The sequence below is a fragment of the Pongo pygmaeus genome, chromosome 7, assembly GCF_028885625.2.
Source record: "Pongo pygmaeus isolate AG05252 chromosome 7, NHGRI_mPonPyg2-v2.0_pri, whole genome shotgun sequence".
Taxonomy (NCBI): domain Eukaryota; kingdom Metazoa; phylum Chordata; class Mammalia; order Primates; family Hominidae; genus Pongo; species Pongo pygmaeus.
The window spans coordinates 10,781,330-10,796,087 of NC_072380.2; positions in this window are offsets into that span (position 1 = coordinate 10,781,330).

Genomic DNA, 14,758 nt, shown 5'->3' on the forward strand with positions numbered 1-14,758 from the left:
GAAAAAATCAGAAATTCTCTAAATTCCTTGATTCACCAGCTATTTTATTTTATTTTATTTTATTTTATTTTATTTTAAAAGACAGAGTCTCACTACCTTGCCCAGGCTGGTCTCAAACTCCAAGCCTCAAGCAACCCTCCCACCTTGGCCTCCTAAAGTGCTGAGATTTCAGATATTGGCCACCATGCCTGGCGTGAATCACCAACTTTTTAAGCTGAGAGGGCATTTGGCAGATCTGTCAGTTAATAGGTTGTTCATCAACTTCACCCAGAGTCTAAAGGTGTATTGCAAAGTCATCCGGCTTTGATAAATTAGACTGATTCTTAATGCAGAAAACAATACCCCTAGGCACATAAAAGACTCTCAGTAAGCTGTGGGTTGAATGAATGAAGCAGTGAATCGTATGGGATTATCTCATTTAAAACTGCTTTATGTTGATTGGTTTAAAACTTAATTATCAGATAACTTATTTCACTAACATTTATCAATGATAATTCTATTAACTACCTGTACGAAAATAACTCAATCCCTTAATCATATCTTTCTTGGGGACATGTTTGCCCCCAGAGTACATATACAGTAGACTTTTTTTCTTCAACATGTTACTTTAACAAAATGTAGTTATTTTAGGGTCTTATTAAGTGTGCATGCACACACGTGTGTGTGTGTAAAAGTGAATAGAAAAAGCCTGAAAGAATATATCCAGGCTGTTAACAGCAGTTGTCTCTGATGGTAGAAGTATAGATAACTTTCACTTTTTTCTTAATTTTTTCTTTTATAATAAGCATTTATTTTTCAATTCAGAAAAAAATAATAAAGTTTCATAATTCACTTATGAAATAGCCTGGACTCAGGACATATAAGCCAGTTAATTAAATTTTTTGCTTTCTAATTTTAAAAATAGTATCATTCTTTGAGAACACTTTATAAAGAAGAAAATATCAACGACCTTCTATTGCAGTAGATCAGATCTCTCGTCCCACCCCTTCTAGATGTATGGAGGGTACCCCAAGCTTCCTGCTCATTTCCAGTGATGAAAAGCACAGTCCAATTTGGTCTATACTTAGAGACTTCACTCGGGTCTACTTTAATGCTCACTTCCTTCCCCACTCCCAGCCCAGCATGGATCCAGCTTCCCTCCCAAAAGACACAAATTGGGAGAAGATCTAGTTTTCCTTCTTTCCTCTCCCTGGGATCAAGCTCTTTTAGGATTGGGGCCTGGGAAGGGGGATGGAAGAAATGGAACAGGCCTTCCCTTAACTGGCCCACCAGTGTGCTTCCCTGTGGGTTGCTCTGCTGGCTTCTCAGGTTCACATCCACTGGCATGGGAGCCCTCCATGTGGGGTGTTTGAACACTCAAGCGAGCCTCACCATGCATGGCACCTTGACATGGGAGCTCCACCACCAGGAAACCTCCTCCAAAGGTTCTGCAGCTTCTGTTCTAGAGGCACAGTCCACAGTGTCTGGCTGCTCGGAACCACTTGCCCCAGGAATCCTGAGCTCATGAGCATTTCAGAGGCAAGGTAAATTGAACTAAGCTACCGTAGCTTCCAGTCCTTTAGTTCCAGGGGAGCTTATACCTGCTCACCTTGCCAAGCAGTGGGACCACTCCTCCTTCGTCTCCATTCTCCTTTTCCCTGCTAAGAAAAGCACAGAGCAGACCTACAGGGTACAGGGTTTCAGTAGAAATTTCCCCTGGGGAAAAATGCTGATTCCTCATTCTTGGAGACCTACCCCATCTGTGGGCAATTCTAGCCCCTTTAGCTTTGGAGGAGTGGGCAGACCATTCGAGATTCCAATGCATCTCCTGCTCCCCAGCGATCAGCATTTTGCTTATACACACTGGAGAGATTTGACTTCTTGATAGGCTCTGAGCAGTTAGACCCCAATTGTTTGAAGATCTCTTTTGACTTGGGGTACCTGATTCCTCTCTGCCCTAAGCTTTGGGTCCTTTTTGCCAACTTTAAGGAAACAGGTGAAATTTCCCTCAACATAATTATATAAATATCATATTCAGATTGATGGGCAACAAAATGAAAGCAAATAATCCAGCTAAGCATAGTGACTCATGCCTGTAATGCAATGATTTGGGAAGCTGAGACGGGAGGATTGCTTGAGGCCAGGAGTTCAAGATCAACCAGGGCAACATAGCAAGATTCCACTTCTACAAAAATAAGGTTGGCCAGGCATGGTGGTGCACACCTATAGTCCCAGCTACTCAGGAGGCTGAGGTGGGAGGGTTGCTTGAGCCCAGAAGTTTGAGGCTACAGTGAGCCATAATTGTGCCACTGCATGCCAGCCTAGGCAACAAAGCGAAACCCTTGTCTCTAAAAAAAAAAAAAAAGAAAATAACCCAAAATGTCAACAGTGGTTATCTAATGAGATTGAGAGTAATTTTTATTTTTCCCATTTTTTTTTTACTTTCAAATTTTCTCTTTTTTAAAATTAATTATTTATATATAATAGTTGTACATATTTTGGGGGTACATGTGATATTTTGATACTTGTATACAATCAAATCGGGGTATTACTTTGTAATAATCAAAATCAGGGCAATTGGGCTATCACCTCAAACATTTTTCTTTGTGTTGGAAATGTTAAAATTATTCTCTTCTATTTTAAAATATATTCCAAAATTTTCTAGAGTGAACATGTAATCAGAAAGTAAACAATTTTTTTTTTGAGACAGAGTCTTGCTCTGTTGCCCAGACTGAACTGCATTGATCCAGTTTCAGCTTATTACAATCTCTGCCTCCAGGACTCAAGTGATCCTCCCACCTCATCTCCCCGAGTAGCTGAGACTACAAGTGTGTGCCACCATGCCCAGATAATTTTATTTTTTGTAGAGATGAGGGTCTCACTATGTTGTCCAGGCTGGTCTCAAACTCCTGGGGTCAAGCGATCCTCCCCGCTCAGCCTCCCAAAGTGCTGGGATTATAGGCATGAGCCACAGTGCCCAGATGTAAACAGTTTTATTTAACAAAAAAAATTAGTGTGAACATGAGCTGTAGGTCGGTAGAAAGAAAAAATAATTAGGCTATCTTAACCTGTACAACTTTTTAATTTTAATCTCAAATACTGGGTTACTCCATTAAGCTAGATTTTGTCTCCTTTAATTTATTCATGCCTCGAAAAGAAAGATAAAATTTCTGCTTTATCAAAGAAAACTTTCTTTCTACACCTTCAGAAGAAATTAGTGCTTTTAAAAGTTAATTATCCAATTTTAGTTTATGTTGAAAAGAGGGCTGGTACTCTATTGAGTTTCTTTTCTTAAATTCTCATTAGCAAATAAATATTTTTGAATTGCTAGCTAGTAATTATAAAATGTGTTATGCCCTCCACATTGTGGAGGAAGCTTTTCTGCATTCATTTATACTGACTTCAACTTGTTTTTTTCTTTGTTTGTTTGGTTTTTTTCTTTTTTTTTTGGAGATGGAGTCAGGCTCTGTATCCCAGGCTAGACTGCAGTGGTATGATCCCACCTCTCTGCAACCTCCACCTTCCGGGATCAAGCAGTTCTCCTGCCTCAGCCCTGCAAGTAGCTGGGATTACAGACACGTGCCACCATGCCCGGCTAATTTTTGTATTTTTAGTAGGGATGGGGTTTCACCATTTTGGTCAGGCTGGTCTCGAACTCCTGACCTCAAGTGATCTGCCCACCTCAGCCTCCCAAATTGCTGGGCCTACAGGCATGAGCTACCATGCCCAGCCTACTTCAGTCTTTATTCAGAGGTTTAAAAATGATCTGATATTGAATATTTCTAAAGGCCTCTTTAGTATATATTTTTTAAAGCAAGCACTACAGCTTGACCTAATTTTTTAATTTACTAAAAAGGCTAACAAGGTTTGCTATCTCAATGTTAACAGAATTCAAAATCAGGATCTCTAAATCATGGCTCTATCTTTGAGCTAGGGGTACCCACCCCTAGTATATGTGTCAAATAAATGAGTGCAAATATCTTTAACTAGGTTTGCATTTCACTCTTTACATTACAAAATAATAAACATAGGCATATTCCAAAAATTTCTCCCAGTACAGAGCATCTAGAGTAAAAAAACAAAAGAGCCACTTGAACATATCCTGCCAGTGGGGTATATCCCTCACATCTTTTTCTACATAGGTTTATTTTTAAATCACCTCATTAAAACTTTCTAATCTGATAATTTCGACTCTGGTTTTCATATGTAAATGCCATATAAAATACATTTTGATTCATAAACGTTATAGCTGTTTAGGTTTGCTTTGTTTTATTTCATCTTTTACCCGTTCTGCCTGCAGATAATATGCAGAAATTTTCTAGGTCACAATTATTTTTTCATCAGAATTTCTCCTTGAAATGGTAACCAGCGCCAGTGCACACAAAGAGGAAAGAAATTCATCTTTACTTCCAGGCTACCATACATTTTTCTATGCTTAGTAAGCTGTGTTTCGTTCCTCATATGCTTCCGTAAGCCTCCCATAAGGTTTAATTGAACTCAATAAATATTTGTGGAATTGAATTGAATTTCAGTAATTATTCCATAATCTTAAAGCATATAGATACCAGGAGGTAGAAGGATAATACACCGTTTAGTGTTTGCACTTTGAAGGTTGCCAAACCTCTACAAGCCTATTGCTGAACTGGTAAGTGGGTTTTGTTAGTTATGTGGGGCTCACTAGAGAGCCGTTTAGTTCCTTTCCAGTCACTGCTTTTTTTGGTCCCAGATTTCCAAGCTAAAAACCTCAATTGGAAATAAATTCATTTCCTTAAGCCATCTGGTGGCTTTTACTTGTAACTACAATATCAACTAGTGGCCAATCATAGAATTATCATATATGCCAAATACTCATGGGTTCTGTCATTTTCTCACCGTGTCTCCTACAAGATGTGTTGCGATGAAGTGATACCCAAGTAATGTGTTGATATTAGAAATCCAAGAGAAATCTTTATGGTTCTAATCTCGGGGCTACTTTAATATCAAGAGAAACATAGTAAAGTCTGTCGATGATGGAGTAAGAAAAATCACATTAATTTATTATAATTATAAAATACAATTCTTGTTAAACATCCTTTAACATGCCAGGCAGTGTACCTAGATTTGGGGGCTATAAAAATTAATATGCAAGAGCCCATGTTCTCAGGGAATACCGGCAAAATGATAATATAACAGGGTAAGTATTATAATAGACCTGTCAAGGTAGAGATGGGGAAACCCTTGACTTTTACCCCAGATTGAAAACCAGAGAATGGCCACTAGTTCCTCCTGAGGTTTGCAGCATACCCAAAAATAAAGTCAAAATTGTTTTTTGGAATCAGCTCACATGATGATGCAGCTGTAAGTGTGGTATGTAAGTCGGTATCCTACCTTCTGCAAAAGCCAGGAATAGTCACATCTTTGTGTAATGCATAATCCTCAAGGTCATGTTACTCCAAGTTGGATCACAACTGGGGAACCGGGGGCTCCAAGGTCAGTAGATAAGCTCCCAGGTGCCTATCCAACTTAGCCAAAGGCCACCTCCAGCCTGGCTGTTGGAGGAAGTAGGACAGCAAAGAGGATAAAGAGCCTGCTTGCTTGCCTGGCTGCACATTTGCCCATTCTGCATCTACCAGCACCCTGAATGACAAAGTGTTAGTAGACAAAGAGAAGGAAGAGTGCATTCTGTCTTGGAAGGGCAGAGAAGGCTCCTGAGAGGCTGTGATGTTTGAGCTGAAGGTGAAGAGTGAACAGGAATTCACCGGATAGGTGAGGGCAAGGGCATTCTATTTAACGGAGACAAATGCAAGTGTAAAGTATAAAAAAAGCAAGGCTGATTTGGGGACCTGTGGGTAATTCCGCATGTGCAGAAAGGATGTTGTGAATGCAGAGTGATGGAAGCTACAGCTGAGAAGGTGGGCAAGAGCCCGCTCAGGGTGAGATGTGCATGGCAAGCCCAGGGGATGGGCCTTTTGCCCTGCTGATAATGGGGACACTGAAGGATTTTAAATAGGGCAATGATACAAAATCACTTACATTTTAGGGGAACCGTCCTGGAAGCAAGATTGATATCAGGGCTGAGCGCAGTGGCTCACGTCTGTAATCCCAGCACTTTGGGAGACCTAGGAGGCCAGATCATTTGAGGTCAGGAGTTTGAGACCAGCCTGACCAACATGGTGAAACCCCATCTCTACTAAAAATACAAAAAAAATTAGCGGGGCATGGTGGCACATGCCTGTGATCCCAGCTGCTTGGGAGGCCGAGGCAGGAGAAATGCTTGAACCCAGAAGGCAGAGGTTGCAATGAGCACTCCAGCCTGGGCAATAGAGTGAGACTCCATCTCCAAAAAAACAAAACAAAACAAAACAAAAAAGATATCAGGCTGAAAGGATGGACAACAAGAACTAGAAGGTCAGTTAGGTGGCTAGTAATATATTCCAGACAAGACATTACAAGGGTTTGCAGATGAAACTAGTGGGAATAAAGACAGAGAAGTGGGCACGGGATTAAGAAATATTGAGCAAGTATGATACACAGGTCTTTGTGACTTGGGTATAAAAGCTTATGCATACAGAGGAGTTTAGGATAATTCACAGGTTTCTGGCTTATAAAGCTGGGGGCAGGTGTCCCTGAGATTCACTGAGTGTCTCACTGAGATAGACCACAGTGGAGGGAAAGCAGCTAGGAAGCAGCAAACATAACAAATTTGGTTTTGGAAGCATTCACGTTTGGGTTCCTATGGGGTGGGATTGATATTCCTTAGGCAGCAGGCGATTCAGGTCTGAAACACAGTGGGAGGTCAGGGCAGAAGATGTAAATTTGAAATGCATCGGCATCAATGCTATGGCAGAGGAAGAGATCATTCCTGACCAAGATGTTACGATACCCACACTTGGAAGCCATGTGTTAAATAAATGTCAAATGGATAGATATGCCTTCTTATATACACCCAAGAATATACGGATAACCTGGCAGGAGGGCCAGGAAGAAACCTGCCTAGCATTTTCTGTAGAGGCTGGAAATGAGGTTGGGGTGGGGTGAGTGGAGGCCCAGAGAGGGTAAGGATCTGGTGTCACAAAGATGTTATGGTTATAAAAATAAGTATTTTCTGAGTGTGTGTCTAGCTGCATTTATTTCCTATAACTGAAGGTATAGTGCTGTGTCATCCTTGTCCAGAGCTAGGCATCCCTCCTTATCTTCAGCCTTGATTGGAGCACAGAGCCCTGGACCCGACCACCTCAATAGGATGGAAAGTGAAGCGGGGCGAGGGCGCTCACAGGTGTGGAGCTATGAAAAATGTGATCTCAGACAGGGTGGAAATTCCAATCACAGTCACCCTGGGGAAATACCAACATTATTCATCTACTGGAACTTTAAATTAAAAGGCTACCTAATTCTTCAGAGGAGGGAATTGTTTCCCCTTACGTCAATAAGTCCATTTCCCCCCCTCTCCTTTCCTATTATATTTTAGAAGAAATTCATCCCAGTTAATATGAAAATGAGAAGCCAGAAATTATGAAGGATGCATATGGAAGCAGCTCTAATGATTCACTGAGTCTGTCCGTTACTCTGGGTATCAATAATACACTTATTTTTCTGTCATTTAAATGCTCGGTATCCATCTGCTCTTGGAACCAATCTGAACATCCTAGCATTATAAAGCATGCACTAATAGAAAGATACTGAGCTCCTTTATTAATATTAGAAGCTCCATGTCACTTTCATGGAATTGGTAAGGACCATTCTGAAGGACAGTATGACGTCCACACAGGAAGAGTATTCGAATGAAGCTTACCCTTGTAGGAAAAAAATCTCAGCCCAATCAGAAGCCAGCTATGGTTCACTTTTTCTTATTGAGATGTCCAAAATTAAAATAAAGATACTCCTATTTCACCTCATTTCTGCTCAAACATTATTGTCTTTACCTAAATAAAAATGGGATTTCCCTAAATGAAACCGAGCGCTTTCTATAAAATATTTTGACATCTAATGAAGTAAACATTCCTTTGTTAATATTCTTTTTCAAAATTATTTTGGTCGTTCCTCCCTGTTCATTCTTGTTGATAGATTTTTGAGTGAGTTTGTCAATTTTCCCCCAGAATCCTTTGGGGTTTTGATTGGAATCATCTTGTAGCTGTCATAAGCTGGAGAAAATGGACATCTTTAGTCTTCCTATTGGTGAATGTGCTATGTGTCTCTACTTGTTCAAGTCTTTTCTTACCCCTGCCTCAGTGAATTTTAGCATTTTGTTTATGTGGGTCTGCATGTTTCTTAAGTTCACTCTGTTATTTTATAGCAGCTTGCTGTACTTACAATATGTCCAAAAGTACAAGCCAGAGTGTCATATTTATCAGGACACTCAATGAATGCAAATTGTTCCACTATGGTCTTTTGAGAGATCACATAAAACAGAGGAAAATGTAGTCGTCGTCTATTGTTATGAAGAAATGGCTCATCTTATAAATTATATTTTGGTTGCTTTATGGAAATACCTACCAAATCACAGTGTGACTGCAGCAAATGTGGTTTTTTGGAAGAGCACAGCCTATCCGATCAATCTAATTTCCTCAAGAGCAGGATAGCTGACTTTTAGATAAAGGCAAAGAATTATATGTGAAATATCTGAGTTTCAGCAAGTCTTTATTCTAATGAATATGATTCTGCCACAAAGAATGGAGTCAACATAGTCTGGTGCTGACTGCATTGTTGATGGAGAAGTTGCACTTGAAAAGAGGCTGTCTTTTCAACTCTGTGTTTATTTGTATTAAATTAAAAGAAAACCAGCCTTTATGGCAAACACACATCTTACAGGAGAACTCAAGTGGCTTTTTTTTCTAGAGTTGCTGTTGGTCATAGCAAAAAGTAGTTTAATTCTCTCCATCCTTTAGCTTGGAAAACATTTGCCTGAATTCCCAACCTACAATCGTAGAGACTAGACACAACAATATTGCTTGAGAACAAAGAGGGAACCATTATTGTATCACTTCATGATCCTCTGAATTTTGCTATTCCTGTTCCTACCTGTTTATTTGGCATTTTATTAACACAGGGCAACCAACGCCCAAAGAAGTGATGAGGAAAGGAACAGGGGCCAAGAAGGTTATTAACGGATAAGATGAAGACCCTCACAACATACTAATCCTCCCTCTAGTTTTAAAAGATTTGAAGATATAACCATTGTAGAAAGGAACAGAAACTGATGAGGATGTAGAACAACTGGAATTCCCATACATTGTTGGGAATGCAAAATAGTACAACCACTTTGAAAAACAGTTTGCAATTATCTTATAAAGTTAAATATACATTTATCATACCACCCAACAATCCCACTGGTGGATATTTACCCAGGACTGGCTGTATAATTTGTGTGCCCAGTGTAAAATGAAAATGAGGGGCTCCTTATTCAACAATTGCTAAGAATTTCAAGACAGCGATATTAAACCAAGCACAGGGTCTTTCTGAGTTGAGCCCTGTGTGTAATGCACACATTACACACTCAAGAAACCAGTCCTATATCTACCCAACAGAAATGATAACATTTACCCACACAAAGATTTTTTTTCGCAACAGGACTTCACTCTGTTGCCCAGGCTGGAAGGCACTGGTGCAATCATGGCTCACTGCAGCCTCGACCTCCCTGGGCTCAAGTGATCCTCCCACCTCAACCTCCTCAGTAACTGGGACAACAGGCACATACTACAATGACCTGCTAATTTTTGTATTTTTTGTAGAGACGGGGTTTCGCCGTGTTGCCCAGGCTGGTCTCAAACTCCTGGGCTCAAGCGATCCTCCCACCTTGGCCTCACAAAGTGCTGGGGTTACAGGCATGAGCCACCATGCCCAGCAACACAAAGATTTTTATGTAAATGTATATTATGGTCTGAATGTTTGTGTCCCCTCAAAATTCATGTATTGAAATCCTAACCCAAAACGTGATGGTATTAGCAGGTGGGGACTTTGGGAGGTGATTAGGTCATGCGGATAGGGTTCTCATGAATAGAACTCTTAGAAGAGATCCCTCGCCTCTTCTGCCATGAGAAGTTACAGTCAGAAGACGGCTATCTATGAGGAAGCAGGCTTTCCCCAGACACCACATCTGCTGGCACCTTGATCTCGGACTTTCCAGCCTCTGGAACTGTGAGAAATACATTTCTGTTATTTATAAGCCACCCAGTCTATGGTATTTTGTTATAACAGCCTGAACAGACTGAGACATAAATTGGTACTGAGAAATGCGGTACTGTTGTAACAAAGTCCTAGAAATGTAGAAGTAGCTTTGGAACTGGAGAATGGGAGAGTTTTTAGGTAAATGCTGGAAAAAGCCCACATTGCCGTGAAGGGACCTTTAAATGTGATTTTCATAAAGCTTTGGAAGAGGAGAGCTGTAGGGAGAGCTTCAATCTTCACAGAGGCACCTGAGTAATCCTAGGCAGAATGTTGGTAGAAATGTGGACACTAAAGTCCATTCTGATGAGATCTGTATTAGTAAGTCTTCATGCTGCTGATAAAGACATACCCAAGACTGGGAAGAAAAAGAGGTTTAATGCACTCACAGTTCCACATGTCTAGGGAGGACTCACAATCATGGCAGAAGGCAAAGGGCACTTCTTACATGGTGGCAGCCAGAGAAAGAATCATGGTGGAAGGCAAAAGGCATAGTTCTTACATGGCAGCGCAAGAGAGAGAATGAGAGCCAAGCGAAATGGGGTTCCCCTTATTAAACTATTAGATCTCACGAGACTTATTCACTACCACAAGAACAGTATGGGAGAAATTACCCCATGATTCAATTATTTCCCACCGGGTCTCTCCCACAAGACATGGGAATTATGGAAGCACAATTCGAGATGAGATTTGGGTAGAGACACAGCCAAACCGTATCAAGGTCTCAGATGGAAATGAAGAACATGTTATTGGAAACTGGAGGAAAAGCAATCTTTGTTATAAAGAGGCAAGGAATTTGGTGGAGTTGTGTTCATGTCCTAGTGTTTTGTGGAAGGTGGAACTTGTGAGCAATAAAATTGGATATTTGGCTGATGAAATTTCTTTTTGGGATGGAGGTGGTGATGGAAATGTTCTATATCTTTATTGTGGTGGTGATTACATGGGTTTATACATTTTTCGAAACTTAAGAGTATAATACAACTTCCAAGCTTACAATCAGCTAAAAAGGAAAGAAAAAAAGTACTAAGCCAGCAAAAGTAAAAACATGGAGAGGGAAAAAAATGAATGGTAAATATCAAAGAAGGTATGAAGTCATGTACGTCATGTGATCTGACTCTTTTATTTAAATTTCGTTCTTTCAATAGCATTAGGAGTACACGTGGTTTCTAGTTACATGGATGAATCATATAGTGGTGAAGTCTGGGGTTTTAGTGAACTCATCACCCAAGTAGTGTAAGTTATACCCAATAGGTAGTTTTTTCATTCCTCTTCGCCCCTTCTACCCTTCCCCCTTCTGAGTCTCCAGTGTCCATTATACCACTGTCTGGCTTTGTATACCCATAGCTTAACTCCCACTTGCAAGTGAGAACATACAGTATTTGGTTTTCCATTCTTGAGTTATTTCACTTAGAATAATTGTCTCTAGTTCCATCCAAGTTACTGCAGAAGACATTATTTTGCTTTTTTAAATTTTTTTATAGCTGAGAAGTATTCTATGGAATATATACCACATTTTATTTACTTATAGGTTGATGGGCACTTAGGTTGATTCCATATTTTTGCAATTGTGAATTGTGCTGCAATAAACATAAACATGCTAGTGTCTTTTTGATATAATGATTTTTTTCCCTTTGGGTACTTACCCTGTAGTGGGATTGCTGGATTGAATGGTTCTTTGAGAAACCTCCATACTGTTTTCCATAGAGGTTGTACTAATTTACATTCCCACCAGTAGTGTATAAGTGTTCCATTTTCACCACATCCATGCCATCTATTGTTTTTTGACTTTTCAATAATGGCCATTCTGGCTGGGGTAAGGTAGTATATCACCATGGTTCTAACTAGCATTTCCCTAGTGATTCGAGATGTTGAACATTTTAAAAATGTTTTTTGGCCATTTGTACATCTTCTTTTGAGAAATGCCTGTTCATGTCATTTGCCCACTCTCACCCCACCCCCTTTTTTTTGAGACAGGGTCTCATTCTGTTACCCAGGCTACAGTGCAGTGGCACAATCACGGCTCATTGCAACCTTGACCTCCTGGGCTCAAGTGATCCTCCCACTTCAGCCTCCCAAGTCACTGGGACCACAAGCACGTGCCATCATGTCCAGTCATTTTTAATTTTTTGTAGAGATAGTGTCTGCCTGTATTCCCCAGGCTGGCCTTGAATTCCTGGGCTCAAGCAATCCTCCCACCTTGGCCTCCCAAACTGCTGGGATTACAGGCATGAGCCACTGTACCCAGCCTGCCTACTTTTTAACAAGATAATTTGTTTTATTCTTTCTCATCTGAGTTCCTTGTAGATTCTGGACACTAGTCCTTTGTTGGTTGCATAGTTTGCAAATACTTTCTCCAACTGGATAGGTTGTCTGTTTGTTCTGATTATTTCTTTTGGCTGTGTAGAAGCTTTTTAGTTTAATTAGGACCCATTTGTCTATATTTGTTTTTGTTGCATTTGCTTTTGGGGTCTTCGTCATAAATTATTTGCCTGCCAATGTCTAGAAGAGCTTTTTTCTTAGGTTTTCTTCTAGAATTTTAAAATAATTTCAGGTCTTAGATTTAAGTCTTTAGTCCATCTTGGGTTGATTTTTTTTATATAATGAGAGAGGGATCCATTTTTATTCTTCTGCATGTGGCTATCCAATTTTCCCAGCAATGTTATTGAATACAGTCCTCTCCCCAGGTTTTTTTTTTTTTTTTTATGCTTTGTCAAAGATCACTTGGTTGTAAGAATCTGGCTTAATTTCTGGTTCTCTATTTTGTTGCATTGGTCTATGTATCAACTTTTATATCAGTACCATGCTCTTAGGTTGCTATAGCCTTATAGTATAATTTAAAGTTCAGTAATGTGATACCTCCAGAGTTGTTCTTTATGCTTAGGATTGCTTTGGCTATTTGGGCACTTTCTTGGTTTCATATGAATTTTAGCATTTTTTTTTCTAATTCCATGAGGAATGACATTGGTATTTTGATTGAAATTGCATTGAATGTATAGACTGCTTTGGGTAGCATGGTCATTTTCACAATATGAACATGTAATTTCTTTCAGCAATGTTTTGTAGTTCTCCTTGTAGAAATCCTTCACCTCACCAGGTGCAGTATCTCATGCCTGTAATCCCAGTCTTTGGGGGGCCTAGGGGGCAGATTGCTTGAGCCTAGGAGTTCTAGATCAGCCTGGGAAACATGGCAAAACCCTGTCTCTACAAAAAATACAAAAATTATCCAGGTGTAGTTGTGCACGCCTATAGTCCCAACTACTCAGGAGGCTGAGGTGGGAGGATAGCTTGAGCCCAGGAGGTGGAGGTTGCAGTCAGCTGAAATCATGCCATTGCCCTCCAGCCTGGGTGACAGAGCCAGACACTGTCTCAGAAAGAAAGAAAAAAAGAGAAAGATAGAGAAGGGAAGGGGAAGGGAAGAAGGAAGAAAAGAAGGAAGGAAGGAAAGGAAGGGAAGGAAGAAGGGAAGGAAGGGACGGAAGGAGAGAGGGATGGAGGGAAGAAAAATGAAATCCTTCACCTCCTTGGTTAAATATGTTTTTAAGTATTTTATTTTATTTTTGAAGCTATTGTAAAAGGGATTGAGTTCTTGATTTGATTATCAGCTTGGTGGTTTTAGTAGTGCTACTGATTTGTGTATACTGATTTTATAATCTGAGACCTTACTGAATTTGTTTATCAAATGTAGGAGTCTTTTGGAGGAGCCTTGAGGATTTTCTAAGATTATGTCATCGGCAAGCAGAGACAGTTTGAGTTCCTCTTTTCCAGTTTGGATGCCCTTTATTTCTCTCTCTTGCCTGATTGCTGTGGCTGGGACTTCCCTCATGAAATTTCTAGGTAAAATGTTGGAAATGCTGCTTGGTTTCTCTTAATTGCTTATAGTAAAATACAACAAGAGATAAACTATGTAAACATGGATTTTTTTTAATCAAAAGGAGAGCAAAACATTAAATTTTGGAAAATTCTCAGCCTATTCATATCGAAAGAAATGAAAAAGCATGTTCGAGAGAGCAAGAGTGTAGCCGAGTGACTATTTGATGAGGAGATTAGTATAGATCTGGTATCCCAAAGGAAACCAGGTGCTATTCATGAAGACAATGAATGAATGACCCAAAAAGTATTTTGGAGATTATTGGTGCTGCCCCTCTTATCACAGGCCCAGAACACAAGTGCCTGGGGTTCAGAACAATTTCAAGGCTCTGCTCCCTGCATACCACACAGCATTCCTTGGCTGCCCCAGGTGTGGCTCCAGTGGGCCCAAGTGTGGCATAGGCTGTGGTAGGTATCCCTGCAGAAAGTACAGACAGGAAACCATGGCAGCCTCAGTAAAGCACCATCTCTACCAGAACACAGGGTGCATGAGGCATGGGTCATGGCTATTTTCACCTAGATTTTGAAAGAAAAAGCCATTCAGAGTATTGAGTACCCAACCCAGGCCACCATGAGGGTGGGCCATGTCAGAGTCCTCACTAAGGCAATGCTCTGGGGGTGGGGAGGGGGGCATCCCTGTGACCCCAGACTGGTTGAGTTACTAGCATACAATTCCAGCCCAGGAGAGCCACAGACAGGAGGCTCCAACTCCTAACAACTGTGGTCGGAGCTGTGCCCAGCAAAGCCATGGGGACAGGGCCTCCAGGAGACT